This window comes from Acanthochromis polyacanthus, chromosome 11 (assembly GCF_021347895.1).
Source record: "Acanthochromis polyacanthus isolate Apoly-LR-REF ecotype Palm Island chromosome 11, KAUST_Apoly_ChrSc, whole genome shotgun sequence".
NCBI lineage: Eukaryota > Metazoa > Chordata > Actinopteri > Pomacentridae > Acanthochromis > Acanthochromis polyacanthus.
The window spans coordinates 18,038,808-18,054,367 of NC_067123.1; the positions used below are offsets into that span (position 1 = coordinate 18,038,808).

General features: G+C 39.1%; 1 protein-coding gene across 12 annotated transcripts in view; it reads right to left on the reverse strand.

Annotated features, from left to right (window-relative positions):
• thrb (thyroid hormone receptor beta) overlaps positions 1 to 15,560 on the reverse strand; it is a 152,996-nt gene that overhangs the window by 108,867 nt on the left and 28,569 nt on the right. For 2 of the 12 annotated variants that reach the window (XM_051955800.1, XM_022191890.2), the window contains exon 2: positions 15,083 to 15,147. The exons of the other annotated variants lie outside the window; for them this stretch is intronic. The gene's annotated coding sequence lies outside the window, so the exon portion shown is untranslated. The remainder of the gene's footprint in view (positions 1 to 15,082; positions 15,148 to 15,560) is intronic. 12 annotated transcript variants of the gene reach the window in all.

A 15,560-nucleotide genomic window follows, 5' to 3' on the forward strand; every position in this document is an offset into this window, starting at 1 on the left:
CCCGATTGCTCTGCCCAAGTGTCAGAACCTCTCAAGGAAGTAGCGTATTTTTGTTTATTTTAGCTCTTGGCTTGGTTTTACAGCCTGCACATTTGCTGCACTTACAGTACAGTTACTATTCAGTGACTGTTTAGTAAATATGGTTTATTTCACTATTCTTATATTAGCAAAAGAAAAAAGTTTAACTTGAAAGCATATTACATGCCTCCAAACTTTGTAATTTCAATTATTATGTTTTTTTTATTTACTATTCTTTAAGCCCTGACTAAGGTCAGAGGTGACTGGTGTGGTGTACAGTGAACTGAAAGCGTGAAACTAATGTCTCCAATTTCCTTTTGGGAAATCAAGAACTCTTCTGCCTCTTGAATCAATTATGAATCGAAGTGTGACACCAAAAACCTGAACTGAATTGAATCACCCCATCCGTCTTCTTTCTGTCTCTCTGCATCGCCATACCCAGACAGATACTGGGTCTTCCTTTGTGAGCTGGGATGTGCTGGTAAAACTAGAGGTTTTCCTCACCACAGGTGCCTTGGTGCTGGCATCTTCAGACATGCTATATAAATACAACTGAATAGAATTGAAAAGATGCCCAGAGATTCCTACCTCTACTAAAATCAAAAGTTTTAATCCTTTTAGGATAGGGGTGTCAAACATACGGCCCGTGGGCCAAAACTGGCCTGTCAGAAGGTCCAATCCAGCTCACGGGAGGACTTTGCAAAGAGTAAAAATTACAGAGGTGAAAATGAATCCTTACTGTGAAAATATGTAAAGACACATTGTGAACATTGTGCAATATAATGTGAGTCAGCAGCATCAGCATGAAAGAGTTTTGTTTGGTTGAACCCTATTGTCGATGCACTGCCACAATTTTTATGTATTTTTCCCCGTCCAATGTGACATATATGTAACATTAGATATCTTGGTCACTAGGGGATGTTTTTTCAAACATAACGTCAGAAATGGGCTCTATGTAGTCCATCTGGTCTGTTTTTTATCCAACATAACTTTCCCTTTAAGAAAAATGGGTCTGGGTTCTTATGGGATAAATTCAATACATTTACAATACAGCGGCACTTTAGCTTGTGTGGTGGTCTGTATGTGGTCTCTGAACTAAGATGAGTTTGACACCCCTGCTCTAAGAGCTTAGCAAAGGCCATGGCAATCTGCCCTGTGTTTGCCAGTTGATCTCTTTAATATTGAGATACACTATCAGTCAAAAGCTTGGACACACTTTCTCATTCAAATGAATGACTTTTGACTGGTAGTGTATCTCCTGTGTATTTTCAATATATTGGCTGAAAAGGTCACAGGAAAAGAAAAACACTCCGATTTATCCTGTGAGGCCCATGAATATCCAGTGCTCATTTCATGGAAGATGGAACAATAATTCTAATGGATACAACAGAGACGATATCAAGAACTAAAGGCCAAGGGAAGACCGAATGCTGGCGCTTAAAGAAAGGTCAGGGAATCAACAAAGTCATTAGGAATTACCCTCTGTGGTCTGGGAGAACAAAAGTGTTGGATGAAGAGACCAACTGTCTATCCTCAGTCTCCTTTGCTAGAGAAACAAAAACACCCAGGGAAAACCCAGGTCCAATTTTAGCACACTGTTAAAATGTGACAACGACTACTGTTGTTCTACTGTATTTTGCTGCCGCACACTGCAGCATCTACAGACTCATGACCAACCACTCAGTCTGAACTTGGGTGTCTTTGATTGCAGAACATGATTTTACAACCACATTTCAGTCCGTCTACTGTGGCTACTGTTTGTGGAAAACTGATATCTCCACTTCTTGCCATAGATCCTTCATAGCCGTTACAAACAGCCATCAAATGGAAATAAACAAGCTTTATATATGTCATGGCTTTCCACTGAAGTGTTGCACAGATTTTATCCAAATTTCTGGATGACAGCGAAAGTGGACACAACTGAATGCCATGAGTGTTGTGTAAATATTTGTTTGTCCAGTACCAGTAGTTTCATCTGCTGCTATTTTTTGTTTCTTCAGTGCAGCAGAAGAAGAAACACAAGAAAAAAGTGCAGTTATTTGTGACTATTTTCAGCAGGGGAATAGGCATTTAGTAGTATATTTGGTGCTCTGGTGAGTAACGTTATGTGGGGTATGCAGGACGGAGTCAAAATTAACTACACTGGTTGTGTGTGTTCATAGTAACCCATGTCATCCAGTACAACAGTGTGGGTCACTGATGTTTTTAGCAGCTTTCTCTGTGATACTATCAAATCAAATCAAACTTTATTTATAAAGCACTTTTCATACAATAAAAAGCAGCTCAAAGTGCTGTACAACATTTAAAAACATTTAAAATAAGAATACCTATCCCGCCCTCCCTCCTTCCTTATAGGTACACAACTACACACACACACACACACACACAACTACACACACACACACACATATATACACATACACATACACATACACATACACACACACACACACGGCTATAGGAAGACATGGCGTGGCACTGACAATTGTGGAAAACGCCTCCATTGGGGCCACACCGGGAGGAGCTCCAGGCCGTGCCCGCCGGAGGCGCCGGCACCCAGACTCCCCGACCACGACTGACACAGGGACCCCACACCGAGGTAGGGAGCCCCTCAACTAGGCGAGCCGAGGAGACCCGAGGACAACACCCCCAGCAGCAGACCAGACACAGCCCCCAGTGTGGAGGACCCCCCTGAGGAAACACTGGAGTTGAAAGAATAAAATAAACAAATAAATAAATGTGCTAATAACTAAATAATGGGAAGTAAAAAACCTTAAAATACATAAGATGATAAATAAGGAATGATAAGAACAACAGAATATAAGAAGGCTTAAAAGATCAGTTAAAAGCCTGATTAAAAAGGTAAGCCTTTAACCTTCCTTTAAAAACACCGACAGTCTCTGCAGTCCTGAGGTTCTCCGGCAGGCCATTCCAGAGGCGGGGGCCATAATGGCTAAATGCCGCCTCACCGTATGTTCGAGTTCTGGCTTGTGGTATAATTAAGAGTCCGCTGCCAGAGGACCTCAGGTTCCGCGAGGGTTGGTATGTTAAAAGGAGATTGGACAAATAAGAAGGCGCAAGGCCATTAAGACATTTAAAAACTAATAAAAGGACCTTAAAATCGATCCTGAAACGGACGGGGAGCCAATGCAGCGACTTTAAAACTGGTGTAATATGCTTCCGCCCCCTGGTCCTATCTATCAGGCTTTGGATACACACACAATACTTACGAGTAGGACACATCTGTTTGATTTGGCTCTGCACATGGGATTTGTTGACAATGAAACATGTGAGCTATCACATTCAGCTCAGTCTACTCAAATTAACCAATAAATATCAGGGCAATGTATGACTAGGACTGTTCAGGAAGGGTTGCATGATGGGTAAAATGTAATGGAAATGGAAACAGAGTATCTACTGCATGCACAAAAAGTTCTTTGGGGTTGGAAAAGGTAAATATAAATGAGCACTGGCTACACAACTGCAGTTGAGTATCGTAGTTTAACGATTCTGATTCTTCATATCTATATGTTTTCTTAACAATTGTTGTTTTGATTCTATCAAGGGGGTTGGACAGGGCTCGGTGGTTTGATGATTCATTGATTGACTGATATTAAGATTAAGTACACATCTTTTTGGGGGGCACAGTGATACAGTGGTTAGCACCATCGCCTCCCGATTTGCTCCCCTGTCTTCCCAGGATGTTTCTGCATGGAGTTTGCATGTGTGGGTTTTCTCCAGGTACTCTGGCTTCCTCTCACAATCCAAAAACATGCTGAGGTTAACTGGTGATTCTAAATTGTGTGTAGGTGTGAATGTGAACGTGATTGTTTGTCTCTGCGTAGCCCTGTGATAGACTGGTGACCTGTCCAGGGTGTCCCCTGCCTTCACCCCAAATCAGCTGGGATAGACTCCAGACTCCCATGACCCCACAGAGGATTAAGGGGTTTTTAGATAATGGATGGATGGATTCTATCAAGGCTGCATTTAAATGCAAAAATTATGGTGATTTTTATAGAACTAACAAAAAGTTTGTGTCGCTCACCTGCCAATCAAGCAACTTCACTGAGTAGATTAACAGAGAATACTGCTGGACAAATCCATCAAGAAATGGGGAGAGAGGCAGAGAGGCATCCAACTAAAAGGTAGTGGTAGATATACAGTAGGTGTTTGCAGAACACTGTCTATAAAGTAACACAAGAGAAATTTGTTCAGGACCAGGAAGCATAATCAAAATTTTTATTTCATATACTTGTTACAAGTTCTTGATACCCAACAATACAGACAACAAAATTTGAGACACAATAGTAAACTGTGATGGGAATAGTTACTGTATGGGAACCTACTGCCTGTCAGGAGGTTGCATCTAGAACACATTTGTGTTTGTTGATGAGCTAACACCACTGACTAACATTTAAAGCCATGGAAATACGCTAAACAGTGTGTGCGATCTATTTTATTCAGTCTGTCCATGCCGGATAGCTAATGCTGGCTAGCCAGCTGTCAGCAGATATCAGGCTGATGTCTTGTCAACACAAACAGCTCAGATGAATCAGTGAGCAGACTTTCAGCTTCTGTCCTGTCAGCACACAAAGTGATCATTAAAGGCAAAGTGCTTTACTTAAAGGAATCATTTAACAGGTCGAACAATATTGTATGGGTAGATACATTTTGATATAGTTTATGTATATATTATTATTTTTTAAATATATAGATGTGTCAAGTTCTAATCTTTTTGCAGAAAACAAATGTCAACAGTTTTATAAGCACAAAATGCACTCACAATTTAGCCCAAAACAAGCACTTTATATAGTTTTCATTTCATGGAAAGAACAGAGTTTCTCACTTGTTGAATGTAAAATAAATATCTTTACGCAACAGTGAACTTTGCCTGGTATCCAGTCCAACATACTGTGCGACAAACTTAGTCCTCTGCTTATAGCATTAAGCTGGAACACTGGTCATGTTTCCAATGGTGTTTAAATGTGTCTATCCATATATAAAAGTACTGTAGCTCAGTGTCAGAACTGCTCCACTATGATGCAACTTTTAGCCATTTTACAGCCTGTTGACAGCCATGACAGCTTCAGTTTATACTGTACTAGAATGACTACCAGCATGATGGGTGAACCAAAATAAAAAACATATGCTTAGTTATGGATTAAGAACATCCCAGAAATTTGAGGTCTGGATGGGAATCTAAAAGGCAACTGGTCTACCTCATTAGCATAGTCACTCTACCCACTATTGCCCTGCCAGTCCATGTGGTATCGATACTCTTCAGGGATAATCATGTGCCTTCTTACCCCAACTCACCCCATCACTCCACAGAGCAGCACAGCCAGGGGCAGAAAAGTGAAGATGAAGGCTTTTACAGCTCCTCTCACTCCATCTCCATGAATAATTCAACCCCAACCAAGCCTGAGAGCATTTTTCAACTTTCCCTGAAGCATGAAAACACAGCACAGACTCCACACTGGCTGCCAGGGGGTTCATAATCTCCTCATACCTAACATAAATCCACTCCCGATTATAACAGGATCACATTAGGCCACACAACTAGAGGTTTTGCTGTAGGCACTGGCACAGGTAGTGTTTAAACCCACACAAGGCCCTGTGTTATCCGTTTTGTAGAAATCATGCACTGAATCAGGAAATCTGGATTTAGAAACAGAACTAGAAGGAAAAATAGAGATAACATGAATTTTTTGCAAATTCACTGAGCAAATAGTTTTAGTGATTCTGAAAAAAATAACCCTATTTAATAATTACAACATGTAATGAGACCAAAGCTGCATTTGTGGCTACTTAGGGAAAAGACAAATCATTTCAATACTGGAAACGGCTACCACACGGTTTTCAAAGCACTTAAAAGTGCTGTCACACACAGATCTGCACAACTTCTAAGCTGCTCTGATCCTCACTCTAGTTTTTCAATCAAACCTAATGCTTCCCTCTAACGACAGGCTTATTTTGTATTATTTTGTCAGGGGTCTTTGGAGATCTTTCTATACTGGTGGGGGGGCAGTGGTGTAGGGGTCAGTACTGTCACCTTACAGCTACTCGGCTATGGGTTCAAACCTGCTGGTCAGCTGTGTAGAGTTTGTATGTTTTCTCTGTGCCTCATGGATATTCTCCGAGAGCTCCAGCTTTCCCCCACAGTTCGGAGACATGCATGGGAGGTTAAGGTCTGCCTGTGACTAGTGACATCTTGGCTAATGTCAGCTGCAATAGTCTCCAACTCCCTGCAACCCTCTCAGGAAAAAGTTCATATAGATGATGGATGGATGATATTAGTGCTGATGTGAGACCTATGTGTGAGATAGTTTTCCGAAGTCATTCTTTTAAATTCCAGAATCAAGACCAAAGACACAGAAGGTAAAACCACACTCATGTCTCCCTGTCAGTCCAGCTGAGCAGTATTAATTGTTTTCATTATCCCCCTGGAGCAGCAGAACAACCTACAAATACGACACAACATGGTATGACCTTCTAAAGTTGACATTAAGAACATGTACGACTGTAATTTCTTATTTCAGAACACATAATACCGTACATGACGAAATGTAACGAGTCAGTATTAGCTTCACGAATGTAGGGCTGCATTGTATTTAAAATACAAGAAGTCTATTTTTTTACTTGTGTCTAATCAGAAGTGTAAAATGTAGATTAAAAACAGCCTCATAACAATGACTCTGGCATTCATGTTTTATACCAGATGTAAAAATTCTTGACGGCAGATGTGCACAACTGGTGTGACTCTGGTAGAAAAGCCGCGTGTTTTGCATGTTGCAGTTCATGTTTTGTTGAATATGAGAATGGGAAGTATCATCTGTCTGCTGACATTTTCTTCCCATTATTAAACCTTTTAATAACATAATTTTGATGTTTTAGGTCACAGCTCAATGGTGTTAAAAAGTCACTTTACATGTTTTTAAAAAATTTTCAGGCCTCCAGAGTCTCATCTCAAGTCCACAACATTTTTCCAAATATAAAAATGTTTCTTTACAAATTATTTTTGTGTAGCAAATGTTAACTAAAAGATGATAAGAATGAGTAAGCAAGTGTATGCACCAAGAAAGTATTCAGCGCCAGATTTCGTACATTTCAGTTGGAACTGACAAACATTCTGAGGTTTCTTTATTTGAAATATTGACTTTATAGTAATGAAAGCAATAAGTGCACAAAGAACAAACAGGTTATATTCACGTGGGAAAGTGCAGGTAAGGGGGGGAAAAAATTGTAAAAGGGAATGTGGAAAAACCTGATCCCTGAGACACAGAGTTCACAGTCAGCAGAGAATCAAAGAAGATCAAAACTTACCTGCAGTCGTGTCAGTGGTTGAGTATCATAATCCAGTCACATAAAAGAGAAGAAAATGGCACACGGTCATTTTATTGTACTGCAGATCACTGTATACATAACTCAGTCAGTTTACGTCAGATCCATAACCCCATTCACTGCGAGTCACACGACAACTCAAAGTTATTTATTTCTTGGAATGGCCAACGGCCAAACGAGGCCAGGCTGATCCAGTTCAAGCATGTTAAAGTACATTTTAATCTAAAAAGTTGTACTTTGAGGCCTTCACTTGATGTAACCTGCGTCAGAGCTCAACTGTAAATCAGCTAATTATTTTGAAACTGTCATCATTCTATAACTTGTTGTACAGAAAGTGGTGACTTTTTTGTTTATTTTAGCTGCACAGTGTCTTCTCCAGCGCAATTGTTGGTGTATTTGTTGAAAAAATAGAAGAAACAACAAAAAAAAAAAAGACAAAAATCATAAGTAAACCTTATTAGAACCATTTATTTATATTAAATAAAACAATATTGTCAGAAGAAGTATCATTATTTGATATTTTAAGCTCTTAAATATCAATAATAGTATTGGGCTAAACATTCCTGAATCAGTCGGACTGTAATCTTTGAGCATCTGTGTTGAAACCCTTGTTAAAAGATAACCACACAGTGGATAGATGATACATCTGTGCTGAAATATTGGTGGCAACAACCTGCTCAATGAAGGGTAGTGAAGGATGTTTGTGTCAAAATAAAGATAACACTTATGATTATCTATGCTAGACATCTAAATCCAGATCAAACTCTGCGCTTTGTCTGACCCACTTGGGAAATGAGAAATGTAACCGCTCTTGTTTCTGTCCTTCCACCACATACAGTATAATATGATTCAATAACTGACAACTGCCTGTTAGCGTGAGGTTTTCTACACACAGCAAGGAGGACAATAACAAATGCAACAATTCAGCCCATTAAAACTATTGCACTACTATCAGAAAGTGAATCTCTCATGGTTAAAAATAGGCCCAGGTACAGTACATATTCAAAGCAGGGAAGATGAATGATGCAAATCAATCTACTTGGGATTTTCATACATGTGGTTCCATTTAATGACCGTTATCACAGATACAGTGGGTGAGCCAAAGGACAGTGATTGCCAAGAGCAACAACAATGTTGAAAGAGCAACTTGAGCTCTGTTTGTCTTGGTGATGCCCGCAGATTAACTGCACACTGTTAGTGATTTTAATCATACGGAAAAGCTGCCCTTGCACACGACTCTTACCAGCTGGTCTTTCCCTGCGATTCGCAACAACGGCAAAAGCCATTCCTGAATCTGTGTCACTCCCAAAAGAAAAAAAAAACCCTCTTCAAAGCGCAAGAAAAAATAAATAAATAAAAGGATTTTATTGTTATTTTGCCTTTATTTAACCAGGTCATTTAACATGACGTCTTTTTCAAGGGAAGCCTGGCCAAGACAGCAGCCTAAGAAACATTAAAGTTGTAACAATTAAAAACGAACTAAAGGATTAAATCCATGGCTACATGTTCAAGTGATTTGGCCGGCCTTTGCAAGGTTCTTTCTTCATTCCAGGGTCCATGATTGTGTCAGCATTATGGGATGCTATTTATAGCAGCTGGGGTGTAAATTTAGCAGGTTTATTCAGAACTCAGCTTTACAACTATAAATCTACCAGATGCTGGCATCAAATTGGAATGAAAAGACAATGTTTAACATTTTTGGAAATATGCTGATTTGCTAAAATTTCGAGAAAGGAATACCAAGACTGATATCAGTCTCAGGACTACAGATCAAGCAGTAGAACCAGGATGTGATTAGCCAAGGGTATAGTAAAGGCTGGTTACAGGAGACAAAGAGTAGCCAAGCTGCCCAAAGAGCTAAAATTCACCTATAAGTACCTCTAAAGTTTAAATATTACAAAGTGGTATATTGCTTGTAGGATCTGTTGACCAGTTATGTGCTGAAGCCATTTCTTGGCAAACAACAATGACTTTCTACCATTCAGTCTCCAGATTTGGCATTTGACCGACATTGTCAGACAGCCAGCACTACAGCTACGAAAAGTGGACAGAAGTACTTGGCAGATGAATAAATAGAAGGAAATACCCCCTGTGTGTCAACTCACACACGTGTACAGAGGAAGAGGCACGTCACAAGGTTGTTAATGAACTGAGTATTTTGCCGCACTTGGAAAGACTGTCCATAATAAAAAGACAGTAACTGACAAAAAAATTATGTCACTAATGCCAGAAAAACATATCAATACCTGAAGAAAATAAGATCAACCCCTTATTTATTGTAATCATTGTAGCCAGGCTGACAAAGAGTCAAAGCTTTGTTGAGGCTGGTGTTCCTTTAGCTCAGATTAGTACTGAGCTCATGAGCCCATTACAAATAATACTGCAACCATTAGAGAAAGAAACTCATCACATCTTTCCCACAGTTTCCAGATGTATCATCACATACAGCAGCTTTAGAAACATCAATAATCTATACAATTTAAACTACCGTTCAAAAGTTTGGAGTCACCCGGCAATTTCATGTTTTCCATAAAAACTCACACTTTTAATTATGTGCTAACATAAGTCCACAAGGGTTTTCTAATCATCAATTAGCCTTTCAAAACCATTAGCTAACACAATGTAGCATTAGAACACAGGAGTGATGGTTGCTGGAAATGTTTCTCTGTTCCCCTATGTAGATATTCCATTAAAATCAGCCATTTCCAGCTAGAACAGTCATTTTCCACATTAACAATGTCTAGGCTGTATTTCTAATTAATTTAAAGTAATCTTCATTGAAAAAAAAAATTCTTTCAAAAACAAGGACATTTTGTAAGCAGCCTCGAACTTTTAAACGGCCGTGTATATTTGGACTCTCCCATGTGCAAACTTCAACAATACCTCATCTAAACCATCTGCTTGTAACTGGTCCAAACTTGTGCAGCACCTCCTAACTTGAGCGAGGTTTTATAAAGTGTTTCTCACTCATTGACAGATTAATGATGGCAGAGCTGTCCATGGAGGGGCCAGGGATCAAACAGTTGATCAGAGGACAACCCACTCTACCACTTGAGTCATGGCTTAGCTAAACTAGGCTAAGCCAAGCAGGGATTTCTGACACGACTTCACCTTCTTCCAAGGTGCATGAAGATAAGAAACTCCACAAAGATCTTTCATCAGCAATATTAATAAGCACACTACAATGACATTTAAATGTATTTACCGATTGAAATGTTCTCAATAATGTCTTTAATGATGACCTTGATCATTACAATTGACCGGACTGACATGAGACTGAATTAATCTTCTTATGTCACGTCACAGAACCACAGAAAACAAGTGTATTTCAAAAAATTTGTAACTGTTCCTTTAAGAAGTGTTCTGTCTTTAAATATGCTCCATAACCAGACTTGGGCGGTTATTGGAGTGCTGTAGTTTTGAGAAAACAGATGCAGGGATAAAACTCCAAAAGCTCAAGTCCCCTGACAGTTCTTCTCCGATGTGAAAACAGTCTAAAATTTGAAAAAAAAAGTTACATTCTTGAGCAAGCATCCTCCCATAAAAGTGGTCCCCAGTTAATTCTAACATGACTGTCTACATGACAGTAAACAGTCATCTGCTGCATTCATGTATTTGTGGTGATCCAATGCCTCAGAGTAATCATCACCACAGCACTCCCTTTCTGCATATTACTGCTTTATTTATCACCATTTACCAGCAGTCAATCAGTCAGTGAAATAGCAGGGGCTACGCTGTGGTTAGTTCTGCTCCATTCATAAAGTTTTAAACATTTCAGATGTTTTTGGTAACTTTCTGTAAGTGGATCTAGATGGAATTTGACAAAATTCTGGGAAAGCGACAAGTGCAAGAAGTTTGCTGGACAAGAACTGACATTTTATCTTGTGAACTGGATGAAAAGAAGACTCTGTTTCAGCTATGTAGCAGTTTTGTATTTGTTAGGAGGTAAAATGAAGACAAATATGGTGCAATGCAGTTATGAGATGGGTTTGTACAATGCTCTAGGGCTTAAATCTCCTCTCCAGTTCATGGAGCTTGTAGCAAAAACATTATCCTCTATGGCTTTTAATTGAAAAATGTCAGTGGAAATGATACCAGTATTATTATTACTACAAGAATAATAATTTTATTTATCACTAATGCAGGCAAAAGTATCATCAACATTAGCTTTGTAATTAAAAGCACTGGATCCTTTTAAAACCTGGTTGACACATAGATTTATGTGTCATCAGCATAGTAATGGAGCAATGTGCCAAAGTCCCTAAATCAGGGCTTATGAAGACAATATGAAGTTTTCAAATTAATATTTTTTCATACAATGAGCCTTTCTTTGCTGATCTTTTATTTACTGAAGTCCACTTTATACACAAGTTGTCAAAGAGCATCCAATAATCATTGCTCCCTGTGCTGTTGGACAAACAAAAGATGGGGATGATCTGCAAGATGGGCTTTGGGTAAACTCATTGACAGAATTAAGGAAAACGTGATCAAACACTTGACATCCACAAGTTTTGTTATATTTTATACACACTATGGCTGCAAATAGTCTAGAATAATTAGACCTAACATGGTCTTGCATAGTCAATCCTACAGCCTCAGTGCTGTGTCAGAGAATAGGCAGGCTGCACCTCAGTATCATTCTATAATATGAGATAAAATAACTTTTTTATTTAAAAAAAAAAAATCACACTATCTTAGGTGGCGCTAAGCCCCGGATCAAGTGATGCTGCCTCGACAAAACCATTTCATATGGAACTGTTCAGGTGGAACATTTGCCCACAATGAGGCAAGCACTGCTATTAAAATGGCTACCTGATCAAAAAACAAAACGAAACCAAGCAGGGCCGCTTTAATGCGCAATTCAAACCTTTTGCTAAACCTAACATGTTCAGCATGTAGATTGCTGCTTGGAGGTTTTGTTGCAGTTTCCTGTAGTGAAATGGATTCTGAAAATGGTAACCTGCAGATATCGACATAAGCAAAGACTGCAGCACGAAATTCGCAGTAGAAATGACAGCTTATACTTCCAAAGAGTTAGACGAGCCTTATAGTAAGAAGTGAAAACATTTGTTAGGCATTGTTTGAATTATTGAAGAAGAAATTCCGTTTATTCAGCCTGGTACATTACCTACTAATGTGGCTGTTGGGGCTCTAAGTGTCATACCAACTTTGCACTCTTAGCCTCTATTGTAGAGATCCAAGGAAACAGTATTTAGCGAGGAGCAATTAGTATGAGCTCCCTGCAGTTCATGCTAATTGCTCTAACCCTTTGAACTTACACAGTGTACTGAGGTTATTGCACAAATAACCAAAAAGAAAAAAACACTTCCCAACACACTATGCCTACATGTTTTGTTATGCACTCACAAAGCATGATTCCTCTCTCTTAATTTTTATGTCCTCTGAAATCTCTAAAGTATTTGTTTGATAAACTTCTTTTTGCACATCTTATTTTCCAAAAACTATTGGCTCCAAATACTGAAGGTCCTGATTCAGAACTAAAAATGTGTAATTTATTGATGTAATATAGGTCAGATGTGATGCACCAACTGATGGTTTGACAGGAGGAGACCCTGCTGGAGTTGTTGGACCTACAGAAACACCCAGTAAACTTTTAGCTAACTGTAGACAAGAGACTGAGTTGTGCTGCAGCCTGTTTCCCTGCCAGACAACAGCAAAGTTTCACATCCTTCGATCATTGTTTTTAATCACGGCGTTGGTGATATCTCAAACGTGTGGTTACGAGGGCTGCACAGTTCTTGACAAGACAGCATTTTGTTACTGCAATATCTGCCTCAATATCAAAGAATACAGAAAATCACATCGCATGACTCGACACCTCTATTTGGAAGGAATTAATCATTCTAAAATGATTTTATATAGAAGTGCATCTGCATAGAAAATAAAACAAATTTTAAAAAAAACTTAGACAAAAAGGTTTGGATCTGTTCTCATATGGTGCAACACTGACAAAGACATGGGAAATAGTTATTTGCTTTGAGTGGCATTCAGATCAGGCTTTGCACTGGTCATACAAAGCTTTGTGGTGTTTATTTAAATGTTCAAATTAGTTGTGTTGCTTGGTGTAGTGGCAACAGCTGCATCCTTCAAGTCATGCATCCAGGGACCCTTAACTCACAGGAAATGATGTTCTATTAGACTTCTCTGGTGGATTAGTTATGAAAAGTGAGAACTATGTTAGCTTTCTTTCTATCAAGCAGCACAAAAGTCAGTGTTTGGGTTCATTATGTTTTATTTTACCGTGTTTTGTACCCTGGGATTTGTTGACAAGAGCATAAATGTAAGAGTCACTCAAGCTGGTGCCTCCAAATATTATTCACATTTGCGCAGTATACAGTAAGCCCATCCCGCTCTGTAGTTGTCTGGTTGCATTGCCACCATTCGTCTGTCGGTTATATCCAATCACGCAGCAAAGTTGTCAGTTATATCAAAGTGTGCAGTTTTGATTTGGACCACAAAACTTACTGCTGACACAATCCCACTTCAAGTATAAAATTAAATCAAAATGGATTACTCACATTGTGCTCTTCCATTGAGGGAAAAAAACACTGTAATGAATGAGCACTGTCAAAATATGACAGTGAAAAGACAACATTCCTGCTACCATGGCTTGAAGAGGATTAGGCCACTAAAGGAAGATTAGAGATAGTGTAGGCTTCTTAATACGTAACAAAATAAGCTTATCACTGCCCAGTCATCAGGGCACACTGGGAATTATTTTCCACTGATACACTACTATGTTGTCTTCTTGTTCCCTCAGACTGAACAAAACACAGTGTCTCCGACTGGTAGTTTGTAAATGCTGCACTTTTTGAATATTGTGTCATACTGAGCGCAATGGACTAAGCTAAATTAACAAGTTCAGGTTTGCTTGTCTGATTTGTAAAATTCAGTTTAAGCTTTTGGAAATAATATGTCAGGGTTTGAACTCCCAAATTCTGGTTTGATTTTGCACCACTAGGCAGGCTAATAGCTTCTAGTGGAAGTGCTCAGGTGAAGGTGTCAGGAAGTGGGCCAAATTACATGTTCCAGAAAGTTGTACAAAAGAAAAGGACAAATAACAGTCTAAGGAAAATAAAAGGTCATCTGGGTGTAGGACACGGCTGCAGCTTTTCCTTAAAAATCTGTGCGCTGGCACCCTGCTTGTCTTTTATATTGGAAAAACACTAATTCAGGCTGCCACACTTTTGTTTGTGTGTGTGTGTACTTGTGTGTCTGTGTGTGCTTTTCTGGGAACCGATGCACAGTTTGCTCTCCACACTGAACTTTAAATTTGTATGCTGCACAGTATCCTCTGTGATCAGCAGCAGTGTTTTCCAATCCGCAGGGGTTCCTCTTAGAGAAATGTCAAAGAACTTTTTCTTTTCAACCGAAATACTGCACACATTAGTTCCAGGCTGTTTTGCTGAAATGCCAATTAAAACGGCCAACCTCAGAGGCTACGTAAGTTTAGAGTGCGCTGCTGAACTTTTAAGTAAGACCGAGGCCACAGCCATCATCTTTGTTAACAATTCCTTCATGAGCAATACTGCCGAGTCCCTGCTTTGCTGTACGGAGCCCCAAAGTGGTCAACACTGAATAAATAAATAAATAAATAGGCAGTGAATAAATAGTGTAAAATATATAAATTAACCAGTGTAATAAGACTACAGTTATTTAATATTATAAAATTAATTAGTCAGATTCTGTGACAGACTGCTACCTGTACAGGATGTCCCCTTCCTTTGTCCTAAGTCTGCCGGGATAGACTCCAGCCCCTCCACGACCCTAACGAGGAATAAGCAGCATAAGGATAATGGATGGATGGATTATTTAGATTAGATTTATAAAATTTCTTCAAGAATTTTCACATGAACTCTTTGAACCCTAAAGCCTTCCAGCAGATCTGAAGGAATGCTCCCTTTTTAAAAATTTACCAAAATTACATTGCCAGCTTCCTGACAGTCTTTGAACTACTGACCTGTAAAAACGTGACCATATCCAAGCTTCCAATTTTGACATTTTATAAAAATCGCTTTACTGTGCGTCTCATTTGGAAATTTGCCTAAAACAAAACATTTGCACCCACATTTATATTAAAAAAAAGTAATAATGAAAATTTGTGCTCATGAGCATAGCTGAGAACCCAGTAGTGTCTCAGCTGTGACCAAAAGAAACATGACAAAGATACAAAGACTTAG